At 41.5% G+C, this 26,541-nt stretch overlaps 1 protein-coding gene across 5 annotated transcripts in view; it reads right to left on the minus strand.

Moving 5' to 3' along the window:
- Window positions 1-26,541, minus strand: part of FBXL17 (F-box and leucine rich repeat protein 17) — a 498,281-nt gene that overhangs the window by 274,204 nt on the left and 197,536 nt on the right. The window lies entirely within an intron of this gene.

The following is a 26,541-nucleotide window of genomic DNA, read 5'->3' on the forward strand; positions in this document are numbered from 1 at the left end:
CTGAGTTTTTTTTATTATTATACAAACTATGAGAAGGTGAAGAAATTCCCAAGAAGTTTCAATGTTACAGAATTTTTGCGAGAGGTTTAGTGCATCATTCCACACTTATTTTTGAAGCTTCTACATTATTATGGAAAACGATGCAAAGGGCAAACTCTCTTATTAAATATTTCAAATAGCAAAAAAAACTTAGCTGTGCCAAGTAAAACCAACCAGAACCCAATGGGTATATATTCAGGCAGCATATCACTGTCCATGCAACTGCAGCTACACTATCATTTATACTCATGTCAAGGTTTCCTTCCCCACGCTGAACTTTAGGGTACAGATGTCGGGACCTGCATGGACACTTCTAAGCTTAATTACTAGCTTAGATCTGGTATCGCTGCCACCACCCCCAAGGACCCCCTTTTTCCCTGGGTAGTCTTGAGGGACTTCACCAATCCCCTGGTGAACAGAGATCCAAACCCCTTGGATCTGAAAACAAGGAGAAATTAACCATCCCCCCACCAATCCCTGGTGAGTCCAGATCCAATCCCTTTGGATCTAAAAAACAAGGAAAAATCAATCAGGTATTAAGAAAAAAGGCTTTAATTAAAGAAAAGAAAGGTAAAAGACAACCCTCTGGGAGAGACTGGCATACCAGCTACTCTCACAGAAAACAGATTCAAAACACAAGAGGATGTTCCCCTGGGCACAAATTTAGTTACACAAAAAAAAAAAAATACTCAAATACCCAATTTGATTCTACCTCAATTTGCGTAAGACAGGAAACAAAGAAATAAACATAAACCTATTTATTCCTTTCTAAACTTTCTACTCTGATCAGAGGCTGGTTCCTTGATCTTTTTCACTCCGGCTGAAACTGAAGCTCTCAAAGGAAAAACTTCCCTCCTTCCTTTTGAAACATCTTGTTCCCCCATTGGTTCCTCTGGTCAGGTGTCAGCTAGGCTAGGTGAACTTTTTAACCTTTTACAGGTAAAAGAGGCATTAACCCTTAACCATCTGTTTATGACAACTCGTACTAGCTCTCACACAGGAGCAGGGACTCACTTCCTAACTTGTGGTAGAGATGCAACCTGTGTATCACTCTGAAGTCTAGAATGTCCACAGAGACAGTATGAAGAGATGGAAACAGATAAAAATATGTCTGAGAGCTCTTTTTGTTTAGAATACCACCACAATCAATCATAACTGGGATTTGTGGTCTGTTAATTGTCCAGTTTTCAAAGTTCTCAAGGTCTCACTCACTCTGACCTCACGAATTACACCCATGCAGTGTATAGCTACAATAAGCCATGTACATGTCATGCCAAGAGTTCTAGACCATCAAGATATCAGAGATTAGATAACCAATCATCAACCTTTCTCTACAGCTATTGTGCATGCAACAATTTCATTGGCTATCTGAGGGAGACTGCACATATTGTATATTACTTGGCCCAACTGACACATGTGTATGACAAAATGGGTTTTCATCCACTAGTGATAGTGTAATGTTCCAGATACATCATGAATATAGACCTTCAAGGAGATGATGACATCATCTGTACTGCAAAGGGTTTCTACATTTCTAAACTCAGAACCATTTAATGAAATATTGGATAATTTTATTTGACATAGAAAGTATATGACCTTCTTTACCCTTCCAATATTATAAAGGAGTATGCACACATTTTCTACTCCCTAGCTATCCCCTGTTGCCTCTTTGTGCTGAGAGGGAGTAACATGACTTAAGATCACATTCCCTTTCGGCAGAGAAAGAAGAACTGAAACAAATTTCACGCAACATAATTGGGCTCATTCTTCTGCCACTCTGGGTGTCCTCCAGCCTGCAGCATTGCCAAAACTTGTCACAATTTAGGTCAGATTTTGAGGGGACTCTCAAACCTGCACATTAACAGCTAGTAGCTCAGACATTTCACCTGAGCTACTAGCAGTTTCCCCTTTGGACAACAGATAGTATCAGACAGTTACTGCCTGCGGTACATACTCATGTGCTCTGAGCAGGACAGAGCCTGAAGCAGGTGTAGTACAGCAGAGATTTCAACTTTGGCAGCACCAGTCTCAGCCCCCTTCGCCCTGGACTCCTCATGCAGTACTGAAAGAAAAAGTTAATTGAAGGGCAGGTGAGGTCTCCAGCATAGCAGCTTCCCCTGGGGATAGAGGGGGAAGTAAGTTTGCTGGTTGGAGCATTCTAAAGAGAAGTGTGGGCACTGCTGGTTTAGGAGTTTGTCAAAAGGTGGGATGTGTATGTGTGATCAACGCCAATAACCTCCTCTCCTTCAAATCCTTCCTTCAAACTCATTTCTAACTGACACCTACAAAAAATAATGACAAATTGTCATAAATAGACAGTTAAGGGTTAATTCCTCTTTTACCTGTAAAGGGTTAAGAAGTTCACCTAGCCTAGCTGACACCTGACCAGAGGAACCAATGGGAGGACAAGATGTTTTCAAAGAGGGAGGAGGGAAATCAGTCTTTGTCTGTTCAGAAAAGTTTTGTGCTGGACTGAAGGATCCAGTAATCAGCCATGTAACATTTCTTAAAAGTAGTAAGTGTTTAGAGAAGGAATGTATTAGATTATGTTCATTTTCTTTTGTGACTTCGTTTTGCATAAGAGGGGGAATCAAATTGGGTATCTTTGTGTAACTAAGGTTTTTGCCCAGAGGGTCATCCTCTGGGTTTTGAATCTGTTGTCTGTGAGAGTAGCTTGCATGCTAATCTCAGAGGTATTCCTTTCACCCTTTTCCTTTAAATACAAGTCTTCTTTTACAGAACCTGATTGATTTTTCCTTATTTTAAGATCCAAGGGTTTTTTGGATCTGGGCTCACAGGGAGTTGCTGGGAGGTGAATCAAGTCTCAATCCTGCTAGGAAAAGGGGAATAAAAACTGGGGAAATAATTTGAGGGAAGGCAGAGTTCCAAGTGGCTCTCTCCTAAAATTTGGAACACGCTCGGTGGTGGCAGTTTACTGTTAACGTAAGATGGTAAATAATCTCATGCAGGTCTCCTACATCTGTACCCTAAATATTTGATGCAAATATTTATATTTAAAAAGTCATGTTATGAAAAAATATCCTTCTTGCATATCAGTCTTTGTTGATGAACCTTATAATCTTATTACAATAATCTTTGTCTTTCCTCCCCATTCCTATTCCACTATTATGTTTGCTCCTTCATTTTGTTTATATGTAAAATTTGATTTTGTGCTCTTTGAGGAAGAGAGGAAAAGTATTCATGATTTTATGAACTGTAGGAAAGTGGTGTACACGTGTCCTCTTAATTACCTAAAAATTGTATGAAAGGGAGAGTATTTACCAAAATTGTTGATTCCAAAAAAAGACGGTTACTCACCTTTGTAACTGTTGTTCTTCGATATGTGTTGCTCATATCCATTCCAATTAGGTGTGCGCGTGCCGCGTGCACATTCGTCGGAAGATTTTTACCCTAGCAACACTTGGTGGGTCGGCAGGGCGCCCCCTGGAGTGGTGCCGCTATGGTGCCGGATATATAACCCTGCCGGCCCATCCGCCCCTCAGTTCCTTCTTGTCGGCTACTCCGACAGTGGGGAAGGAGGGCGGGTTTGGAATGGATATGAGCAACACATCTTGAAGAACAACAGTTACAAAGGTGAGTAACCATCTTTTCTTCTTCGAGTGCTTGCTCATATCCATTCCAGTTAGGTGATTCCCAAGCCTTACCTAGGCGGTGGGGTCGGAGCGAGACATTGCAGAATGTAAGACCGCTGAGCCAAATGCGGCATCGTCTCTGGACTGCTGGACCAATGCGTAGTGTGATGCAAAGGTGTGGATGGAAGACCAGGTAGCCGCGCGACATATTTCCTGGATGGGAACATGGGCCAGGAAAGTGGCAGATGAGGCTTGAGCCCAAGTAGAATGGGCGGTGAGATGGCCAGCTGGGACATGAGCCAAGTCATAGCATGCCCGGATACAGGACGTTACCCAAGATGAAATCCGTTGGGAAGAGATTGGCATGCCCTTCCTGCGCTCTGCCACAGCTATAAATAGCTGAGGCGAACATTGGAAGGGTTTGGTCCTCTCGATATAAAAGGCGAGAGCCCTGTGGATATCCAGAATATGCAGCTGTTGTTCCCAACGCGATGAGTGCGGCTTCGGGAAAAATACTGGTAGAAAGATGTCTTGATTAACGTGGAAGGCAGAGACCACCTTAGGGAGGAATTCCGGGTGCGGTCGTAGCTGTACCTTGTCCTTGTGGAATACCGTATACGGGGGATCCACAGTCAAAGCTCGAAGCTCCGAGACTCGCCTAGCCAAGGTGATAGCGACGAGGAAGGTTGTCTTCCAGGACAGGTACAGCAGCGAGCATGTGGCTAGAGGCTCAAAGGGGGGACCCACGAGCCTAGCTAATACAAGGTTTAGATCCCAGGTAGGGGCTGGGCGCTTGACCTGAGGGTAGAGCCGCTCCAAGCCTTTGAGGAATCTGGAAACTATGGGATGAGAAAAGATTGAACTGCCAGTTTCCCCAGGATGGAAGGTGGAAATAGCTGCAAGATGCACCCTTATAGAAGAGATCGTCAGGCCCTGCTCCCTGAGGGACCATAAATAGTCCAAGATAATGGGGACCGATACACCTTCTGGGATGAATTCATGCTGGGCGCACCAGTGGGAGAAGCGCTTCCATTTGGCGAGATGTCGTCCGCGTGGAAGGCTTTCTGCTTCCCAGCAGCACCTGTTGCACTGAGGTGGAGCAACACAACTCAACTCAGATTGGCTCGATCAGACAGCAGCCATGCTGTCAGATGGAGGGTCTGCAGGTCTGGGTGGTGAAGGCTGCCGAAGTCCTGCGTTATGAGGTCCAGGCAGACTGGCAGAGGTATCGGGTCTGCCAGAGAGAGGTCGAGCAGCAGGGTGTACCAGTGCTGTCTCGGCCATGCCGGAGCGATCAGTATTAGCTGGGCTCTGTCCCTGCGGAGCTTGAGTAGAACTCTGTGGACGAGAGGAAATGGTGGGAAGGCATAAAATAGGAGACCTTTCCATGGAATTAGGAACGCATCCGAGAGGGAGCCTGGGGAATGACCTTGTAGGGAGCAGAACACTTGACATTTCCTGTTCTCTCTGGAGGCAAAGAGGTCTATGTGGGCAAAGCCCCACTTCTGGAATACAGAATGGAGAATGTCCAGACAGATGGACCAGTTGTGAGACAGGAAGGATCTGCTCAGTTGATCTGCGAGAGTGTTCCGGACTCCTGGGAGAAAGGAGGCTACCAGGTCTATTGAGTGGGCTATGCAGAAGTCCCACAGTTGAATGGCCTTCCAACAAAGAGGGGAGGACCCTGTCCCTCCCTTGTTTGTTTATATAATACATGGCCGTTGTGTTGTCTGTGAACACTGCAACACAGCAGCCCTGTAGATGATGCTGGAACGCTCGGCACGCCAGTCGGACCACTCTCAGTTCTCGGACATTTATGTGTAACGCCAATTCCTGAGACGACCAAAGGCCTTGAGTGCGAAGGTGCCCTAGGCAAGAACCCCAGCCGAGAGATGACGCATCCATTGTTAAGGACGTGGAGGGCTGCAGTGGATGGAACGGCAGACCTGCACACACTAGGGATGGCGTCCGCCACCAGTCCAGGGAGCCTAGAATGCTCAGCGGGATTGTGAGTATACTGTCTATGGCATCTCTGCCCGGATGATAGGCTGAGGCGAGCCAAGTTTGAAGAGGACGCATGCGCAGTCTGGCGTGCTTTGTGACGAACATGCATGAAGCCATGTGACCGAGGAGGCCAAGGCAAGTGCAGGCAGAGGTTGTTGGGAAGCTTTGAAGTCTTTGTACAAGGGAGACTATAGTCTGAAAACGAGGTAGAGGCAAACTGGCCGTTGCAAGATTGGAGTCCAGCATGGCTCCGATGAACTCTATCCTCTGCATAGGCACCAGAGTAGATTTTTCTAAATTGATTATCAGGCCTAGACGCATGAATAGGTCCTTGATGATGCTCACATGACTGGTGACTTGTGCCTCGGAGGTCCCTCAAATAAGCCAGTCGTCGAGGTATGGGAAGACATGTATTCGACAACGACGTAGGGAAGCAGCGACTACCGCCATACACTTCGTGAATACCTGAGGGACCGAGGAGAGGCCAAAGGGAAGGACCGTAAAATGATAATGTTGATGATTCACCACAAAGCGTAGATACCATCTGTGCGGGGGGTAAATTGCAATGTGGAAATATGCGTCCTTCATGTCAAGAGCGGCGTACCAATCTCCGGGATCCAGGGAAGGAATGATGGTTCCCAGGGATACCATGCAGAACTTGAACTTTTTCATGAATTTGTTCAGTCCTCGCAGGTCTAGGATAGGCCGGAGGCCCCCTTTTGCCTTGGGGATTAGGAAATATCGGGAATAAAACCCCTTGCCCCTTAATTCCTCCGGTACCTCCTCTATAGCTCCAATTGTAAGGAGCCTCCAAACCTCCTGCAGGAGGAGTTCCTCGTGAGAGGGATCCCTGAAGAGGGACGAGGAGGGGGGTTGGGAGGGAGGGGGTGAAAGAAACCGAAGATGGTATCCAAGCTCCACTGTGTGTAGGACCCAAAGATCCAAAGTTAATTGGGACCACGCAGGGAGGAACGGGAAAAGGCGGTTGATCCTGAACCTGTTGATCCTGGTTGATCCTGAAAAGGATCCTGGGAGACAATTGGTACACTGCTCTTGGGCACACCCTCAAAAGTTTGATTTGGGTCCCGCTGTTGGCTTGGTGGGACCGGAATTGTTATCCCCTTGAGGTCCAGACTGACGTCTGCGGTTGGCACGACCTCGCCTTCTGGGAAAGTCTTGCCTTGGCCTAGGCGGGGGGTAAGGGTGCTGAGGTTGGGAGCAGAAGGACTGTCTTTGAGTCTGTGGCGTATGCATTCCCAGCGAATGCATAATTACGCGGTTGTCTTTTAGACTCTGTAGCCTAGGGTCCGTCTTTTGTGAGAACAGGCCCTGGTCATCAAATGGTAAGTCTTGTATAGTATGTTGAAGTTCAGGTGGCAGGCCTGACACTTGCAGCCATGATATACAACGCATGGCTATTCCAGAGGCGACCGTTCTAGCTGCCGAATTGGCAGCATCCAGCGAGGCCTGTAGGGAGGTCCGCGCTACTCTCTTTCCTTCCTCCAGGAGTGCTGTAAATTCCTGGCGGGAGTCCTGCGGGACCAGTTCTATAAACTTCCCTACGGCCTCCCACATGTTGTAGTTGTACCTACTCAGGAGGGCTTGTTGGTTTTCTACCCTGAGTTGGAGGCCTCCCGCGGAACAGACTTTTTGTCCCAACAAATCCATTTGCCTGGCCTCCCTTGATTTAGGTGCAGGGGCTTGTTGGCCGTGCCGCTCCTGTTCATTGACGGACTGTACAATCAATGAATGGGGAGAGGGGTGCACATATAAGTACTCATACCCTTTGGAAGGCACCATGTATTTCCATTCGACCCCTCTGGCTGTGGGCGGGATGGATGACGGGGATTGCCAGATGGTGTCTGCTCTAGCCTGGATCGAACGGATGAAGGGGAGAGCCACTCTAGTTGGTGTTTCCGCCGACAATATACTTATCACCGGGTCTTCCACCTCTGGAACTTCCTCTACCATCAAGTTGATATTCTGGGCAACACGTCACAGAAGGTCCTGGTGTGACCTGAGGTCAATCGGAGGCGGGCCCGATGATGACGTCCCCGCTACTGCCTCATCCGGAGAAGAGGAGGATGACAGACCCGGGACGAGTGGGTCCTGTACTGACTCCTGATCCTGGGGGACCTCCAGAGCCGGAAGTTAATGTGGGTCCGGTGCATGGGTAGGAGCTTCCTCCGTACCAGCTGGGGGAAGTCTGCCAACAGTGGCCTCTGGCACGCGGTGTTCTGAGGGACCAGAGCGTGATTGGCCAGCGGATTCCCCTTGGGCTTGGTGATAAGCCCAAGGTGTCCAAAAGGACCACTGATGAGGTCCCTGGTCCGGGCCATGGGTGTGAGTATCCGAATCCCCATAGGAAGCACTGTCCGCATGGGATGAGACGGATGAATGACAAGAAGGCCGCGGAGGAGCTGAGGCCGTTTGGGCAGGGTCTCAGCATCAATTCGATCCTTCTCCATGTGATATCAGAGAACAGTACCGGGAGTCGTACCGGCGCCGGGAGTGAGACCAGGACCTGCGACCAGCGCAGTGCCAGGAGGTTGACCGGGGCCTTGAATCTCCGTGCCGAGATGGGCTGTGAGAAGTATAGTGCCATGAGCGGTGCCAGGACCTGGACCAGTGCCGCGAGTATCGGGACGGCAACCGGGATCTCCAATGGTGCCGCAAGTACGACCGGTACCTAGATGGAGAGCGGTACCAGGACTGCAAGCAGCGTCGGGACTGGGATCGATGACGGGACCGAGAGTGCCTGCGGGACCTGGATCGTGACTGGTGACGTTCGGTGGTACCAGGCAAGGATGGTCTCATCATGGCGGGCTTGCCTAATGATTGAACAACCCACACCGGCGGTGCTGGGGGTTGAGGCAGCTTGGGCTCTGTCAAGGCAATCAACTCCCTTGCAGCGGAGAACGTCTCCGGCGTAGAGGGCATGATAAGTTCAACCACAGCATGTGCTGGGGAGCTGATAGGCACCGGACTCGACAGCTCTTGCGAGACCGGAATCAACGGTGCAGAAGACTTCGGTGCAGCAGCAGCTGACAGTGCCGGGCGGTCCGACTTAGTTGTACGCTCTGACTGCGGCGTAGATATGGGAGCCGCAGGAGTCTTATGCTTCTTGCTCCTTGGGGAGAGAGAGAGGTGCCGTGCAGGAGCTTGGGCCGGTACAGGCTGGTGTCGAGGAGCCTTCACTGCAGCTGTGCGCTCCGGTGCAGAGGAGGCACTTGTCCCCAGTGCCGCAGTCGGTTCCAAAGATGGAGGAGTTAGAGCTGCCTCCATCAAGAGTTGCTTTAGATGAATGACCCGTTCCTTTTTCGTCTAGGACTTGAAAGCCTTGCAGATGCGGCACTTGTCTGCGAGGTGGGATTCGCCCAAGCACTTTAAACAGGAGTCATGAGGGTCTCCTGTGGGCATCGGCCTATGACAGGCCGAGCATGGTTTGAAGCCCAGTGAGCCGGGCATGGGCCCCGGTACTAGGTGAGGAGAAGGGGCTAACCCCCGATCCCCCTTAACTATATACAATAATTACTACAAAGAACTACGAAAAATAGAAACTAACTAGAAATATAGAAGATCGAACTATATACACAATAACTATTAGAAACGAGCAGACAGGTAGGGAGGTGGAGATCAGCTAAGTCGCGCTCCACTGTTCCAACGACCGACACAGGCGGTAAGAAGGAACTGAGGGGCGGATGGGCCGGCAGGGGTATATATCCGGCACCATAGTGGCGCCACTCCAGGGGGCACCCTGCCAGCCCACCGAGTGCTGCTAGGGTAAAAATCTTCCGACGAACATGCACGCGGCACAAACACACCTAACCGGAATGGATATGAGCAAGCACTCAAAGAAGAATAATTACATTTTAAGTACTTGTGGGAACAGAAAATGGTAAAAAGAAGATGGGGATCATATTTTGGTTATGGATGAGACCAAGTTAAAAATGTTTCAGTATATATGATTCTGGTGTATATAATGACAAGGAAGCAAAAAAACTTCAACGTATGAACATTTGTTAAAGCAATAGGGTGACCTAATATCCCGATATTATCAGGACCATCCCGATATTAGCAGCTTTGTCTTATATCTGGAACTATTCCTCTCTCTCACTCACACACACTGAAAAAAGTGTCCCAGTTTTCACATTTGCTATCTGGTAACCCTATATAGTAAACAATAGTGGTGGGTCCGTCACTTACCTATATCTGCTCCTGTAGGAATGAATTTGGGAAAGCTAATTAAAATTGTGGGGAAATAATGCCTGAAGTGCAAACAGGGTATCATACACCATGTAGTAACTGTGTAGGCATTCAGATGGTCCTTAATTTTCTTCCAGAATGCAAATTATTCCAGGCTCACTATCAAAGTGATCAAAACTGTTTTAAATGAGAAGAGAATCCTCAAATCATGACTTTGCTATCTGAGAATCAAGATTCAATCATCACTAAAAGTATGTTTTGGATTATGTGGGTCAGCAGAAAGTAAAGAAATTCCCAAGAAGTTCTTTGACGGATAAATCAGGATATTAAGCACTGTGATGATTTTTGGGACTCTGTACAGTTTATGAATTCTCTGTGAGATTTGAACTCTATATGTATCTTTACCAAGCTGCAAACTCCATTTTGAATGTGCAGCACTCATCAAGCTAGCATGAGTATCTCTACATGAGCTAGGAATTACACCCCTTGCTCATAGTGTGAATGTATCCACAGATAGAGTGATTATACACTCTGTAAACAATTTCAGATCCACAAAACTACATACCACAAAAAAATTCTGCAACTGTATCATGTTCTCTAAATGTAAATCAAACAAAGACAGTCATAACTTTGCATCATTTCTCAGATTTAAGTTTTAACTAAAATTTCTCCCATTTCATGCCTTCATATTATATTGTATGTCTTGAAGCATGAGACAACATTCACATAAAATAAAAATTCCAGAAGTAGAATCCACTGTCTCAGACTTTTTCATGTGTGTAAATGTTCCCAAAAAGTGATGGTTTTTAAATTTAGAGATACAGTATTATAAATTTGAAACAAAACAGTAAAAAAACTGCTGTAAGCCCACAACTGAAAGGAACATGGGTATGCACAGAGTAAACAATAGGTCTATAACATTCCAAAGTTACGACTTTCCAGTTAAAGCAGTTGCTTTATTCACAGTGGGAGACCACTATCAAGATCCTGCAATGACTGCATGAATATTTGAATGTCATCTGACAGGATCTGCTTGGTAATACTTCATTCAGTCCTCAGTCTAACAAGTTCACTGTTATGTCCTATTGATGGATGGCCGCCACGATTCACCACAGAAAAGCAGTTCTCTGCAATATAATGACGTTTAGTATTTGGGAATAAATTCCACTTGAAGAATTATGGCAAGTAAATAAATACATTTCAAGGGTGCACTTTGCTTTGAAATCTAAAAATTTCTAAAGTCTCAGTTATAATAAGCAAGCCATTTATGATCCAAAACATTAACCAGATTGAAAATATAATTAGATTCTCAAAAGCTATAAGCCTGTACAGACAGTTAATGTATCAATTTATACTTACGTGGAAAGAATTAAAGAAAACAGCCTTCTTTTCCTTCAGCCCTAGTTAATGGAGACCTATAAGAGAGCTTTTGTCTCATGTTGGCAGTCCGTCAAATATAAAATTTATTCCAATATTTCCCCAGCCCACTTCTGTTTTTATACTTGTTCATATGTTTGATGTTTCTTAGTTGTGGTAAGCCATGCAACTTCAATAACACTGGCAACAGAGCTCCAAGGATCTGTTTGTAACAGAGCAACAACTCTTAAAATCTAAAAATATAGTTAATCATTTGTTTAGTGAAGTATAGGAAGTGATCCAGGAACAAGAATCTGAACACCTCAAAGTGATGAAGAGCTTGAAACCCGGACCTGAACCCAGGTTTCAATGTCATAATTAGAGTTTCAATCTGCAACATGCCATAGCATCCGGGTTAAAATATGGAGTTGAATCTGCATCTGAATTTTGCAGTGTGGGCTCATCTCAAATAAAATCTTCTCCCTGACTTCATTCCTGAGAGCAGTAAAGATTTAATAGTAATTTTAAACTGTCGAGCTAGCAGGAAAACACTATTATTAATATCCTTAGCATAGTTATTCAAATATAGAATATTTCTCCTGTCCCCCCAAATATAGCGCAAGTAATGTCACTCAACAATGATCTCACACATGTGCATACCCACAATAGGAGGGGAAATAAAGGGACACACAAAAGCATAACAATTTTAAAATATACAGTGAAGGAAAATAATTACAACTAAGCACAACAGAATACACCAAAATACCACAGTAAATCAATGGAAACATCAATTGCCAGTTCACTGTATTTAAATGTCAAATGCACTAGGTATATCTGGCAGACATGAAGCTCCTTTTTGTGCTCTCAAATATATCTGGAATGGCTTGCTGTTTTTGCTAACTTTTAAAGAAAGTCTATTTAAAAATAGTAGAACCTTTTATGGGCCAGAAGTAAAGGAGTCATAGATTAATGACTTGGCATTTCTATTTGTGAACATTTTTGCCTGAGAGGTGGTCAGAAAAGCAAACTAGTAATTTTATTTTTTAGTGCATATCTAATTGTAAACTGACTATACCAATTCCAATATAATATTTTGGAGGATAGGTTGCCAAAGTAGTTAATGGCTCATTCCAGCCTTTTTTCCTCTCTTATGGACAGAAGTTGCAGGGTATTTCCATAGAGCTGAAAGTAAGGCCAGTATGAAAACACTATGCAGTATCTGACTCTCCTTTGGGATGCCGCTACAACTTCTTTCCTAAGCAGCAGAACTTTCCCTCTATTAGAAGCCTATATGCCTCACTGTGGGGCAGAGCTAGCAAAGAACGGGTAGGTCTTGACCAGACCTCCCCACTAATTGCAATGATGCAACAGGAGAAAGACTGATTTCTATCCACAATAGAAATGCAAGTATTAACATTGGAGGGTCTTATGTTTCTGAACAGAAAATGTCTCCTCTTACCTCCATAATGGCTCTGGAAGTAAGCAGTAATACCTCACGGTCCTCAAGGTCAAAGACTGTTTATGGCTATCTGCCTGAATCTCTTCCTCTTTTATTATTACTGTAAGCACCTGTGCCCTTGATATAGCATCATTTTAAGAGAGTGAGTGTATTCCAAATCAGCTCACCAATCTATACAGACCCAGATCTTATTAGGAGAGGCCTTCTTTAAGACACAAATGAGGGTTTAGAGAAGGACAGACAAACTTACCAGTGAAAGGTGAGAGCTGAAAAACTACATTTGGGGAGGAGTCAGGGGTTCCTTCTGCTTCACCTAGGCACAGTCTCTCCCACTGTGCTCCTTTCCCTTAATCCTCTCCTACTTTCCACCACTACTAGAAGTGCTCACCGCTGCTCCCAAATCCTCCCTCAGAACACCAGCCTTTCTCATAATTTTCCACACACACTCCCAGAAGTCTGCTCTTTCACAAGCTTCAGAATCCGCTGCACTTTGCTAACACTTGCATTCCCCGTTGCTTAATCTGTACCAGTTGTGATGCAGCCTTCAGCTCACCATCCTAATACTACTAAGCTCCCTAAAAGATTCATCATTTCCTGATAACCTCCTCCCCACAACCTTCCTTAGATCACTACCTCTGTAGAAGCAGAAGTTCACATCTCCTCTCCTGCAAAGGTTTCTATTCTTCTTGGCCAGCCATGGATTCTGACCATATGAACAGTTATCCCTATGTTCCCAGCGGATAACTGTCCATACAAAACCACCACAAAAATTCAGGACAATTAGCAATCTCTGCTAAAAATGCTCCCAGAACTCGGCTCACAGAGATACTATAAATGTGGATTCAAGGGATTTAGCAGAGCTGTCTGTGGCACCTTGCAGAGCTCCAGCCCATACTCCTGCCCACACAGTAATATTAATCACTCATTTATTATGAAAAGCAAATTCACCCACAAAAATTTAAAAAAGGAACATAATTTACATTTGAGCTGATATCCCATGCACCAAGACAGAGCCCAAGGCAAATTTAAAAGATGAATTATGCACCCTTCAAAAATGGTGTTTATAACAGAAGTACTAACAGTCTCTAAACAATATAGTCAGTGCCGTAAATCATGAAGACAGCCATCACTTTTTTCTCTTTCCTTTTTAAATAAAGTATCCATGCTAGTTGCATGGTAAATTATAGGTGGTAGCCTCAAAATGAAACTATAATTACAATAAAGATTGTGTCTTGTTTTCTACGCTTCAGTAACAGATTTTTTTTTTATTGTTTTGTACGTTAAATTATACCACTGCAAATATTTTATCCGTACAGGAATGATATCTATAAATTCTTTCAGTTTTCAGGTAGGTCTAAGGACTCATTTATAATATTCTGTCATTTTTCATACCTTCAGGGTCCATTGCACTCTGTTAATTTCTGTAAGGACTGTCACATAGAAAATAGCCAAGTCACACTTGCGTCAAATCTGCCATTTTTAATTACTACCAATCAAATCCAAGCAATTTCTCCTTTGGTTTAACATGCATGTATCTAACTTTTAAAATATTTTTTTATGCCACAATTCATAAAATAGTTTAGGCTGATGCTAAATCCCTTGCACTAAATTAATAACTAACCACAGGAGAGATTTATCATCTCAAGCTTCTTACATGAAAATTGTCGGAGTTAATCACCTTCAGCATATTTTCACTATTTACAAAGCTTCATTTATCATACATTTTAGCAGCTTGACAACAGTGAGCTATTTTAACTGCTTTCCCCAATTCTCAAGTATAGAAAGAAGAAGATAAAAATGATGGCAATGTGGCTTAAATATTTTAACACTTGTTATATATTAAATATAATAACACTTCTGGTAAAATCCATCTCCACCAGAAAATGGTTTTTAAGGAGCTATTTATTTTAACACTAGTGATATGTAAAAGTAGAATTAAGAAGGGGACAAACATACATTTCCACCTCAATCACTGACAATATACTCTTGAGTCTATGTCTGGTATAACTTTAAAAACAACTATGAGAAGGACCTGTTTCAATCAAATGCTTGATATTTAAAATCTGTCTCCTATAATAGAAATTGATGTAAAAATGCCAAAGGGCCTCAATTCACAAGCACTTCTAATTGGCTGTAAAAAGAGCTTACTACTATAAGATGACTTCAGTGGGACTACTCACTATAGTAAGCACTATGATTTATGAGAGGTGTTTGGGGAACTGGCCCTAGACTGTTTTTCAGTAAAACATACTTAAGTGGCTTCTGTACTTCCATCATCCAAAGAAAGCTCTGTGGAACGGCACTTTAATATGTACATTGTTAGAGTTTACAGAAATTTCATCTTGGATTACTAAGAATAATCAGATGAAGTTCCTTTTACCTATACATTATTGCTCAATGAGAACAAAAAGCAAATCATGCAAGAAATTACTTTACTGAAATAAAGAATGAATGACAACTCCTAAATCTGTCAGTGAAGACACTGTGTGTATAAACGTTACATTACTGTTATAATGAAATAGTGCAAAATATCTGCTTGGATATTCAGTAATCAGAACGATGCAGCTTCACAATATTAATTGATTTTAAAAGAAAACTGACATTGGAATTCCCTAAAACCATTAATGGCCGAGAACCTAAAGATGTGAACTTGCATTTTTATTTAAATCACAGTATGCTGGCAGAATATAACGTGGAGGAGATAGTGAATCAGACATAATAATTTTGTCCTTTTAGTCTCCCATAAGTTCTTGTCAAAGAAGCTACCATAAATCAATGTTATGAGTATAGTAAAAACACGTTTTAGGTTACTGTTGAAAAACCCCTAATAGTCAACACCTTTAGGTATAGTCATGTGAAAGCTGCAACAGATACAGCTGACTTGGGGAAACAACAGAACAGAGGGAATATAAACAAGCAAACTTTTTTGGCTATAATTAACTGACAGAAATACATCTGAAGTAGCAACCCAAAGAGCAATAAAACAATTGAAAGCCAACTGTTGTTTAATTACATATGTAGATACCTTATGAATATTTTTCCTGTTTACACTGCAGCAGAATTATAAAATACTCCAGAATCCTCAGGCCCTCCTCTCAGTTAAATTCTATAATACACTGATTCACATAAAATTATTACTTGCAAAGAGAAAAAATAATTAAATAATCAAATAATGTACACAGTTTAAAGGTGCCAATCAGCACAGAACCTATGCACCATTAACAAAATAAAAGCTCCAAAAACTTATTCCATTTAATCAGGACAATTTCACATGTTACCAAAATATATCTGAGAGGAAAAAAAATGAAGAAAAATGTTATAGATATTACATACTCTTATCTATTAACACACCTAACATGCACTGAAGTGAAATTATCAAAAATTAAAAGAATAAAAATTAGTAATCCATTTCCTCCTAATCATAATACTATAACCAGAAAAGATAGAATATTCTGAATTCACTAAATACATTTATTAGCAGTTTTAAAATGCTATCTGACTAGAGCAATGCCAGTTGTAGAGGTTATTTACCTGGTTCAGAAACTGGAGTTCTTTGAAATGGGTGTCTTTATGGGTGCTCCACTTCAGGAGCACATGTATCCCAAGAGGCTTGGATTGGAGACTTTTGGTAGGACTGCCTGTTCAACCCGTGCATGTGCTCCAGACCTCCTCATGTCCCATACTGAGAAATCCCCAGCAAGCCAATCTTCCAATAAGCCAGTACCCATGATTTTCTCTCTCTCTGAGGGCTACTAACACTGTGTTGCCAGCAGTTAAAAGTTACCACATAGCTCTTCCTAAGCAAGCACATTTATTCATAAGGTAGACGCATTACAGAGAAAACATATAAAAAACAATAAACATTCCCATATCCATGCTAAAAGTCCATCAGAGGTCATCCATCAGCCTTATGTGGCCCTAGTAAGTTAAAGTCTTTCCAAACCTTTATAAACCCCATACCAGTGACAAAGGGATTAAAGAGCTGCTGTGAGCAGGGCTGGCCCCTGCCCCTCCAACTCTGTCTATCATGTTGGAGCGGAATAAGGGCTTAAAAGCAGGAAGTTCCCAGCAGCTGGAAGAGAGCAGACAGGGACTCCTGGAAGCCTTCAGGTGAACCGCCCTAAGGCAGGCCATTCAACAGCGTCACCACCAACCCGCCTATAAGGAGACAATGGCCCTGGTATACTGATCAGGTAGGATAGATTGGGGAAGCTCCAAGGTCGAGGTTGGTACCTCTATCCCCTACTCTTTTTGGGGTTACGGAATCTGAGACCATACGAAAGGGACTAGGGCAGTGGGAGCCAATAGTTTCATCCCCTTCAAACATAAGTGGACTGTATGACCCAATTTGTATCACAGCGACTCACATAAACGCAGATGGGGTGCCCAAAGCATTTTTCAGTTTCCGTACTGTAGGAGGTGCCTATCAGCAGCCAGAGAACTGTGACACCCTAATGCAAGGGTTGGGGCCCCTTCTGGACACAATGTCCTGTTTGTCTACTGAATCAGGAAGAAGAGCCCTGAGTTTAAACTCAGTCTATTTACCCAAAGTCCTTTCTTTGGTCTCTGGAAAATCCAGTGTGTACTAATATATGAAAGACTTCCCAAAGGGTGGTGCCTTTCTTGAAGTGTTTACAACCTAAGTAATTCACCTTAATCAGCTTCCCACGCCCCCACCCCCAACACACATAGTTTTTTGTTCCTGGGGGAGTTCTGGTAACCATACCCCTGGAGTTTCATACAAATCTCTGGCCCACAGCGATACATAAACTTAATACAATATGGTCCCCAAAGTCATTGCAGAGGATTGCAATATCTATCATATATGCATTAATCGTTAAGCTGTATAACTTATTTTTTTAGAGGAGGAGTTTGAGCATTTTTTTAAATTTAGATGGTTGTAAACATCTTACGAATATGTAGACATAAAAATGCATAATAGCAAGGCACAAGAGAGATGATCTTTTAGACAGAGAAAGAAGAGAATGAATTCAGAATTAAGAACTGCCAGTATTTACCTATAGTAATTCATGACAACTGTCATACAGTACAAAGTATAGTTATTCTTCTGGAAGACTACTATATCCCCTAGCCCAAGTGATAGTAAATGATAGGAAGAAGAAGAATATCAATGCTCCTGAAGTACCTTTCCACTTCAGTCAGATTAAAGACATGAACACACATAATTTACTACTGTAGCTACCACCAGTAAACAGAGCGTACATTCTCTTTCTCATGTAAGAATATGGTGCAAGGAAGGCTATGTATATTTGAATTTAAAATGTGTTTTATTAAAATAATGCTTCAACATCAAGATGTAGTAACTTATACTTTCTGAAGGAACAGCTTTAGTTTAATTACATGTAATGGACAAATTTTAAAAATTACAAGACCATTTTTAGGCATTTAAGGTTGTTTCTAGCATCTACTAATTCTACATTTTAGTAGACACCTTAGAGTAACAGCTTAGTTATTGTCTCAGGGCCTCGTTTTCCACCACTGCCAACATCATTTTAGCTGAGCCCATCATTAGCAACTTTGGGAGCACTAGCAAAATGAGCTAGTCAGCTGCTGACACCATTTTCAGCACTTTATCATCTAGCCCTGGTTGCAGCAAATGCAACTGACAGTCTGAAAAGAAGCCTTACCTCCACTCAGACTCCCAAAGTTATTAACACTAGTTCAGATGAACCTGTGTGAGCACCAATGGGAAATTGTTCAGTTATTTCCCTATTGTAGTTCTGGCTCTAATAACAATTGACTTTAGGTAATAACATGGTAATACCCCCAGTGCACTATGACACTAGTTGGTTTTGCCTCTTCATATAGCACCAGCCAGTGTTATCATGTTACCAAACTCTTTTACAACTCTACTGATACATGATTATAATATTATTTGGTACCATCGACACAGGCAGGATCAAACAGTGTTCTAATTATAGTTGGGGCACTACTGTGTTGTAACAGTGTCCCCTAATATTGACAATTTTGTCATGCAGATCGGTCCTTATAATTAATGGCTTGCAAAAATGTATATGCAACTGCCCACAGTTTTCTTAGGAGAGAAGTATAAGACAGAACTAAAAACTTTATGTTTCAACACTTGATGGATTTACTTAAAATTCAGCTCTGCCAAGTTCTACCTCTCTGCTTCCAGTTTCAGCTGTATCTTTTTAGTGGCTACTCTTCTCATACCGACTGATTCTGTCTTCTCTTATACAGTGGAAAAAGTACAACATGCTCTTGGCTAAGAGAAACAAAGTCACACCAATTAAAATTATTTGCCTCAACTCTCTAGTAATGATATAAAAATAAAAACAAAAACCTGTACTGTTCCCTCTCCACTCAAAACTGACGTTGATCACAGTAGACATAGACAGAGCATCTGTGGTGCAAACACTACCAGTACAGTGTTTTAGTATGAAAGGCAATTTGTACAGCCTGTAATATGCCAAAGATTCCATTGCCATTCATGGAGGGAAGAACAAAAATTGCTCAAGCCCAGTACCAAAAATTTGATTGAAAATTACATCTCTCCTTTCCAGAGCACCCGAGTTTAAGATAAACTAAAAGTTCTGTAAAACAAAATCTACTTTGTGTATGCTATATTTAGTACATAGTTTTGTTTCATTTGGATACCTTTTAAACTTCTCTAGATGAATTAAGTAATATTGAAATTGACATGAACTGCAATTCCAAGTGCACTGTGACATGACTTTTACAAAAGTATAATAGATTATCTGCTGCCTGATCCTTGATCATTTACAGGTACAACACATAGCACAAGTTCACAAAACCTTTCTTGGAAAATGACATACTATGGGGCACTCTGCAAACATTTGGTAAACCACCACTTGCTCAAATCCTCCATTAAATTTTATTTCCAAATGTCACTATTTTTATTGAATCAACTGAAATTTGATGTAAAAAGAAAGCAAGCAGAAAACATTGGGGTCCATAGAAATATTTAAATAAAATGTCAGAGCATGTTACAGCACCTAAGGTGCACAGAGATCTCCTGTTTTTACCTTCAGATTATAAAGTATGGGATACAAAATAACTTAATAATGTATAATGACCATTTTCCCCAAGTCTGTCTATTAATGGAATTGACAAGAGTTTTTGATTTCCTTCACATTTGAAACAGGTAATAAGGAATTCTTTCCACATTTTATTTTACTTAAGTGATACATATACTGTGCAAGTTCAGAGCAACTTTGAACACCTACTCAGGTATTCAACACATTTAGACTTTCCTAATAAGCCATTTTAAAATAAACTATTTTCAAGTTCCTATTTAGCCCTCAGCTTCTGACAGACTGGTTTATTTGTCATGACAAGAAACCTATTTTCTTTACATATTAAAACTAATTCAAAGTTATCTTAAGTGAACATATTTTTCCTGTAGGTAAAAATGAAAATGAATTTATTTCTCTATGCTTGCCTTGAAGACACAGGCTTCTTATGACACAACAGCTTTAATAAAACATGAAAAACAATCAATAGATCTTGTGTGTTTCTACATGTGGAGATGATTTACAGGGTATACGAGACATGAGAAAGTCTTGCACGCTTAAGGCTTAAATTCTTGAAAACAAGAAATGCCACAGTTGCAGCATAATGGGAGATGGCACTGTGCAGCCAGGAGGAATTAACACTGTAGATGTACTGTTGCATTGCCACAGTACTAATGATTTCAGGTTAAGATACTTTGCATCTGAAATGCAGTTTTACAAACTTTGAATAACTTTTGCCAAAGAATCTGCAAATGCCCCCTACCCACCTCAACGGGTGGAGGAACTTTATGGGACTGGTGGTGAAAGGCCCAGCAGTGAGGGAGCGAGATAGACACTCACTGAGGGACACCAGGTAACTCCTCTGGCACACATTGACCAGTTTGGGGAGAGGGATGTTGATTGGCCAGCATTCCTCAGCTCCCAGGATTTAACCTGGCACAGGGGCAATGGGGAGCATCTTTCAACTCCGTTCTAGCAGCCCACCTTACCCACCCCAAACTAGGAATGGGAATCTGGCCTCGCACATGCTACAGGTCTAGTCAATTTCCCATTTGAGGGTCAGGAAGGAACTTTTTCTCCCATGGGCCAGGGAGTTTTACGCCTTCCTTGCACACACTTTCAAGCCATAGTAGGTTAAGTAACAATGCACTTGGTACTTAATTGAGGTACTTGGTCAAGTTCTTAATTCATCACAACTTGCATCTGGTTTCCTGTGCAGTTAAAATAATAAAATCAATTCATAGAGGTGAAAGACCTGGGATTTTGGTGATTGGGTAAGTAAGACTTTGTGGCTTTCATGGAGCTGAGGTCCCCACCCTTCTGCACACTTTGTTCTCCTTGTAGGGGTATGTGTGTTGGATTCAGAGCAAGTTGAATCCTTGGGGTGCAGGCTGAGAAGAGTCTACCACACAAGTTACACATAAGGTGTAACACCTACACCGGAACCAATTAAATGCCTGGCATAGGATTGTATGGGTCATGGGTAGGTAGTGCCCCTCCCTTGTGCCTGCCACTTAAAATTCATCCATGTGTCTGTCCTCATTTCACTGCAGTTCCACATCAAATGCTCAAAGGCATTTCATGTTATTCACCTTTATACCTTAAAGCTGAACAAAAAGTCTAGTTTTTTGTCAACCAGATTACATGCAACTTTACCAGTATGTTTGGTGTGCACGCTTTCAACACTTCCAGAGTTTCACTTTTAATGTTTTGTTTTACACAAACAAATCCAAATCCTCAAAGTGAAACTCAGTAAAAAACAGCAAAACTACCTGGTTTGATACAAAATTGATAAAACCCACCTACCTACCTCCAAAACAACAACAGACCCTGCCCTTGTCTGCATACTTGGTGTTGTCTTCTAGAGGCATCTTATAAGCCTCCTTCCAAACACTTCAGGAAATTGTGATTGTTCCTTTTTTGAACTTCAGGGAATGGTCAGTTTTCCCTATTCTCAGCCTCGAAAGGGCCATCAAACATGAAAGATCATTTCTTCTCCAGTCTACTAAGAGATAGTACAATAGTGAGACTGGGAAATGATCCTCTGGATCCCAGGACTCCAACCACAAAAAGCCCTTCTCTCAAGCTGAGACACTCCAGAAAGAAGCACAAGACAATAAGGATTCCTATTTTAGAACATGGCACACTATAAGAGATCCCAGCCCCAGAAAGAGAAAAATCCAATACAAAGAAGTACGTTTTGAGGAGCAGTTCCCCTACTTCTAATTAGTGGTTAGACCTACTACAAGGATTTATATAACACTCATACTCCCAGCGTGCACCACTTTTATACTATCTGAAATAAACTCATTTCCCTTTTTCAGAAGGTTGTAAGTTATGAATTTCACACAGTTACAATATACTGTGTATTATACCTTCCAAGAACAATATTCTATCCATCTCCTGCTTTTCTAAAGCATACCACCAGGGCCGGCTCCAGGCACCAGCCGAGCAAGCTCGTGCTTGGGGAGGCAGATTCTACGGGGTGGCATTCCGCCCAATCCTAGGGCAGCACAGCCGCTTTTTTTTTTTCTGATCCAGCTGCCCTGTAGGGGGCGGCGGCATGGAGGAGGGGAGCACCTTGTTGGGAGCCGGCTGCGCGCTCTGTCTGCCCCAGCCAGTGCCAGGTCTGTAGCAAGCCCGGCAGGGCAGCCCGTGTCCTTCCCTCCTTGTGGACCAGAGCGGTGCGGAGCCCTCCCGGCAGGCGGCATGGCAGGAGGGATCGCGTGGCGAGTGCTCCACTGAAGCCCTGGCCGCCCCCCTTCTCTCTCCCCCCCCACTTCCTCTTCCCCCCCCTCCTGCTGCCCGGGGCACGTCTGCAGTGCAGGGAGTCCCCCTGAACCCATGCTCCGGCCGCCCCGCAGGTTTTTTTTTTTTTCCTGCTTTACCACTCCAGACGCACCACGGGATTGTTGGTTTTTTTTGTTTGTTTTTTTTTTGCGTTTGGGGCAGCAAAAAAGCCAGAGCCAGCCCTGCATACCACTACATTCAAATATCAGATCTTTAGCTGGACCAGTAACTTGGAGCCATGAGACTTCAATTTGGGTGCAACTTTAGGATGCAATCTCTCCATAAATTGAGCTCATAAATATTTAGGTTTAAGAGGAGGTGGACAAGGAGAGAAGAACACAGATTCTGACAATTTCAAGGAAGAGGGTATGCATCCTAACCTGCTGGGGTCCTAGCACACGCATATGGTAAAGTGATAAACAATCATGTTGCACACAAGTATGGAGAATTCCCAGGTAGTCTATCTGGTCTGACTTTTGATCAGGTACGGTAAAACTCGTGAAAGCCAATCCTCGGATGCTATGGAAAGGAGAAGGCAACACCAGATTTCTAAGGGTTGGGGAAAAAAGGTTCATCAAAACTATCTGGGATGGGCCTTTGGTGGTGCTGGAGTACTGAAGACACCCTTCAGTTGAGACAGGAGATCCTGGCTGGAAGAAGCTGAAAAAGTGTTCTCTGTGTCTCCTCTTCACATGCCCCAGCAGGCCTGTGGGTGTAGAGGTGGGATGGCTTTCACACTCACTCTCTGGTTTATACTATATCAAGGCTGTTGGTGTCATTTGAGGTACGCACTGGAACAGCCCTGCCAGGCAGTTTGGAGTGGTTTATCCCAGCTAGATTTTATTTATGAAATAAAGTTGCAGGTTCTGCATTTAACCATACTATGGTTTCTGCATCTCATTGTTTCTGATTCCACATTAAAACAACCAAACAAACCAAATAATGAAAAGTGGCAGATTCCCTTTATAGGAGCCCCTATACTAATGTTGTTCATCAAATAGATTAATAATAGAGAAAATCTAAAATCATTTCTCAAATTACATAGGCTAGGGAGATAGTGGCATTTGTGACCATAGCATAATTTTCCAGCATCTCCCTCTGGCCAAGATACAGATAGCTACAGACAACAGAATAAGGGAGGATGTTCTCATGAAGCTTTTTAAAACAATTAATTTAGTGTGCCAGACAAATATATCAGAAAATGTGATATCTCTAGCCTACATGCCATAGAAAAGTACCTTTACTACAAAACAGGATGTGAAATTGAAAAAAATTGTGTAATGTCATATTAAAACAAAAAATATATTTATATATAGTTTATATATTTCAACTATATTTCAACTATCTTAGACGCTCCAAGAGAATACTATGGCAGAGGTTGTCAAAACTGACTAGGGGATTAAGACACACAACGCACAGTGAAATTAATGGGAGTTGTGCATAATAGCCTAGAAGCTTAATTTTAATCGTTGGGAGGAGTACTTCAGTATCAGCCTTTTTTTCATATGCTCATCTTACATTTAGTTTACGCTTATGTGCTAAGGTTAATGTCAAGTGATTGAATCATGATTCTGGAAAAATAAAAATATGTATTGGCACTTCATCTTACTTATGGCATAGTTAAAATTAATTCACATGCAATGCAACTGGTGAAAGCTTTCTATTGTCTGTGCCAACGGTTATTAATTCTTCAATCAACACAAAAAGATTTGCTTTTAGATTAATTTAAATAGTCATTTTCTGTTTTGTATCACAATTACATGCTGATGATGAAAAATTGCAGGTAAAGCATAAAGTATTTATGAACAGAAATCAATGCATAACAACAAAGAATTAATAGACAACAGTAGTCACTTGAAATGTTTAAATACAACAGCACATTTTTTCTGCCCTCTATGGAAAAGATGTTGAACTTGTAATTAAACTTGATGTGAAGAATTAGATTTATACCGATTTATTTAAAAGAAATACTTCTTAATCCTGCTAAATAGTATGTGTAAGCATGTAATTAAAAATAAAAAATGACTCTGTCCTTTAAGTTTACATTTTTCTTCTACAGTTTTCCTCTGTTATTCTAAAATTTTCCATTGAGACATTAAGATAAACTAACTTGACATCGTACAATAAGTCATTATATACAAGAACTATTACAATTAAATGCAATCAAATGGTCTGAAGTACAATAACATTAAGTGCCTGAGTTAACTCTAAAATGTTCTTGCTTGTGTGGGTTTAAGTCTATCATGGCATCTGTAATTTACTTCACTGTACAGTGCCTATGTACTGAAATCTACATTAAAAAGAGGTCTCCTATTTTAGATCACTGAAACACATTCTTTAGCTATAATGTAAGAATGATGAATGGAGTGACAGCTGTGTATCTGATGAGTGAGAACTTTCAGCAGTCTATTCTTGAAACATCACAATACAGCTGGTGAGTCTGGTTCACAGATTCAATAGATCCTTTCCAAATGAAGGGGGGAAAAAACTATAGTATTGCTCTATTACAAGTAAAGCAGTAGTTACATTTGAGGAGGAAATGCTCATTTCCTCTCCTATATGTTATTTTTCACAGGCTCCTTGTTCTGACCCAGTTCACTATCATCCTTTCTTCCCTTGAATTTTTTACAAATACAGTCAAACAATTTTTAAATCTAAACTTCTATTGTTTCTACAATTTTATATTCTATATTTTATTCTAACACCACATTACTTTGTTTTCCTTTCCAGAAGAAAAAGGTTGGTCACTGATTGAATGTCCCAATTCATCTATCCACATTCACATCAGAAAGTATGTTACTACATGCATTGTCCCCATTTAATTATCAAGGGAATTAACTACTCAGCCTAACGATGACAGAATCTGAGGTATAATTGGTATGCATGTTAGTGGTCTATGATGGTACTGTACATCACAAACATATGTTAGGCATTGAAAAATAAAGACAAAGGGAGAGCAAGAAGACCTTTATCCAAAAAGGTTTTACCGATTTTTCCATAAAAATTCTAAACCAATATTGATTTGGTACTGGTGTGAATTAAAAAGAAAATATCAGTAAAATTTAATGAAGTTAAAAATAAATTTGTTGGGCATTTCAAGAAAAATCAAAAAACTAATTAAGATAGTCACCCAAATATACACCAAAAATCTTACTTCCCACACAATATGTTTTTATTTCAGGTATATTTTTTAATGGATAAAGAAAAAAAGATTGTAAGAAGAGGTTTAAAAATAAAATTGTGATTGTGGTCATAAAGAGATATATATTATAATTGTTAAACAATGTCTTTATGGTTATATGAAATGCACTATGAACAACCACTGTACTTTAAGGATATCTCATGGCTTCTACTTAAAGCCTCTATTTTCAGCATTTATAATTTCTTTTGTAGAAATTCACTCGGAAGAATTTTTTGTTGCTTTTCACTTCCAAGGAGTGGCTTTGATATATTTTCTAATTGTTTTAAAGAACTTCCAATTTTTTAGTCTCATGTTTTAACAATATTTTCCATCCCATGTAAAGTGTAACTTAAATTTCCCATGAGGTTTTTCTTAATTTTAAATACAAGATTAGCTTACAGACAGAAGGAAACAGGAACAATAAAAGTTATAAAGTCATAGCTCAAGTTAATCTAAGGGTAATTATTACTGATGCACACTATTTTTTTGTCAAAGGCCTAGCAGTATTACAGTTCTCCAACTTTTAACAAATACAAGTTCCACAAACTGAACCTACAAATAAATTATCATTCCTTACATACTTGTGTTTTTGTTTGGATTTTATGTGCCCATAAGCAATGTTCAAATGCTGCACACCTGTTTGCAAAAGTATTGAAAACAGAAATTCTATATCTTAAGCAACCAAATTAAGGAGAACATTCTGACTTTATCTACAAGAAAAACTGAATAATGCCTCATTCATTTATAATGACCCACTCTCTACTGTTAAAAAAATATGACGGATGCACCAGAAAATAAGGGTCAGATGATTTACCCAACATAGACAGAGACATCAGTTTTTAGGATTTCTTTCCCTCCAAACTGGTATGAATCATCACTGACTACAATTATTCAATA

Source organism: Gopherus flavomarginatus, chromosome 3 (assembly GCF_025201925.1).
Source record: "Gopherus flavomarginatus isolate rGopFla2 chromosome 3, rGopFla2.mat.asm, whole genome shotgun sequence".
NCBI lineage: Eukaryota > Metazoa > Chordata > Testudines > Testudinidae > Gopherus > Gopherus flavomarginatus.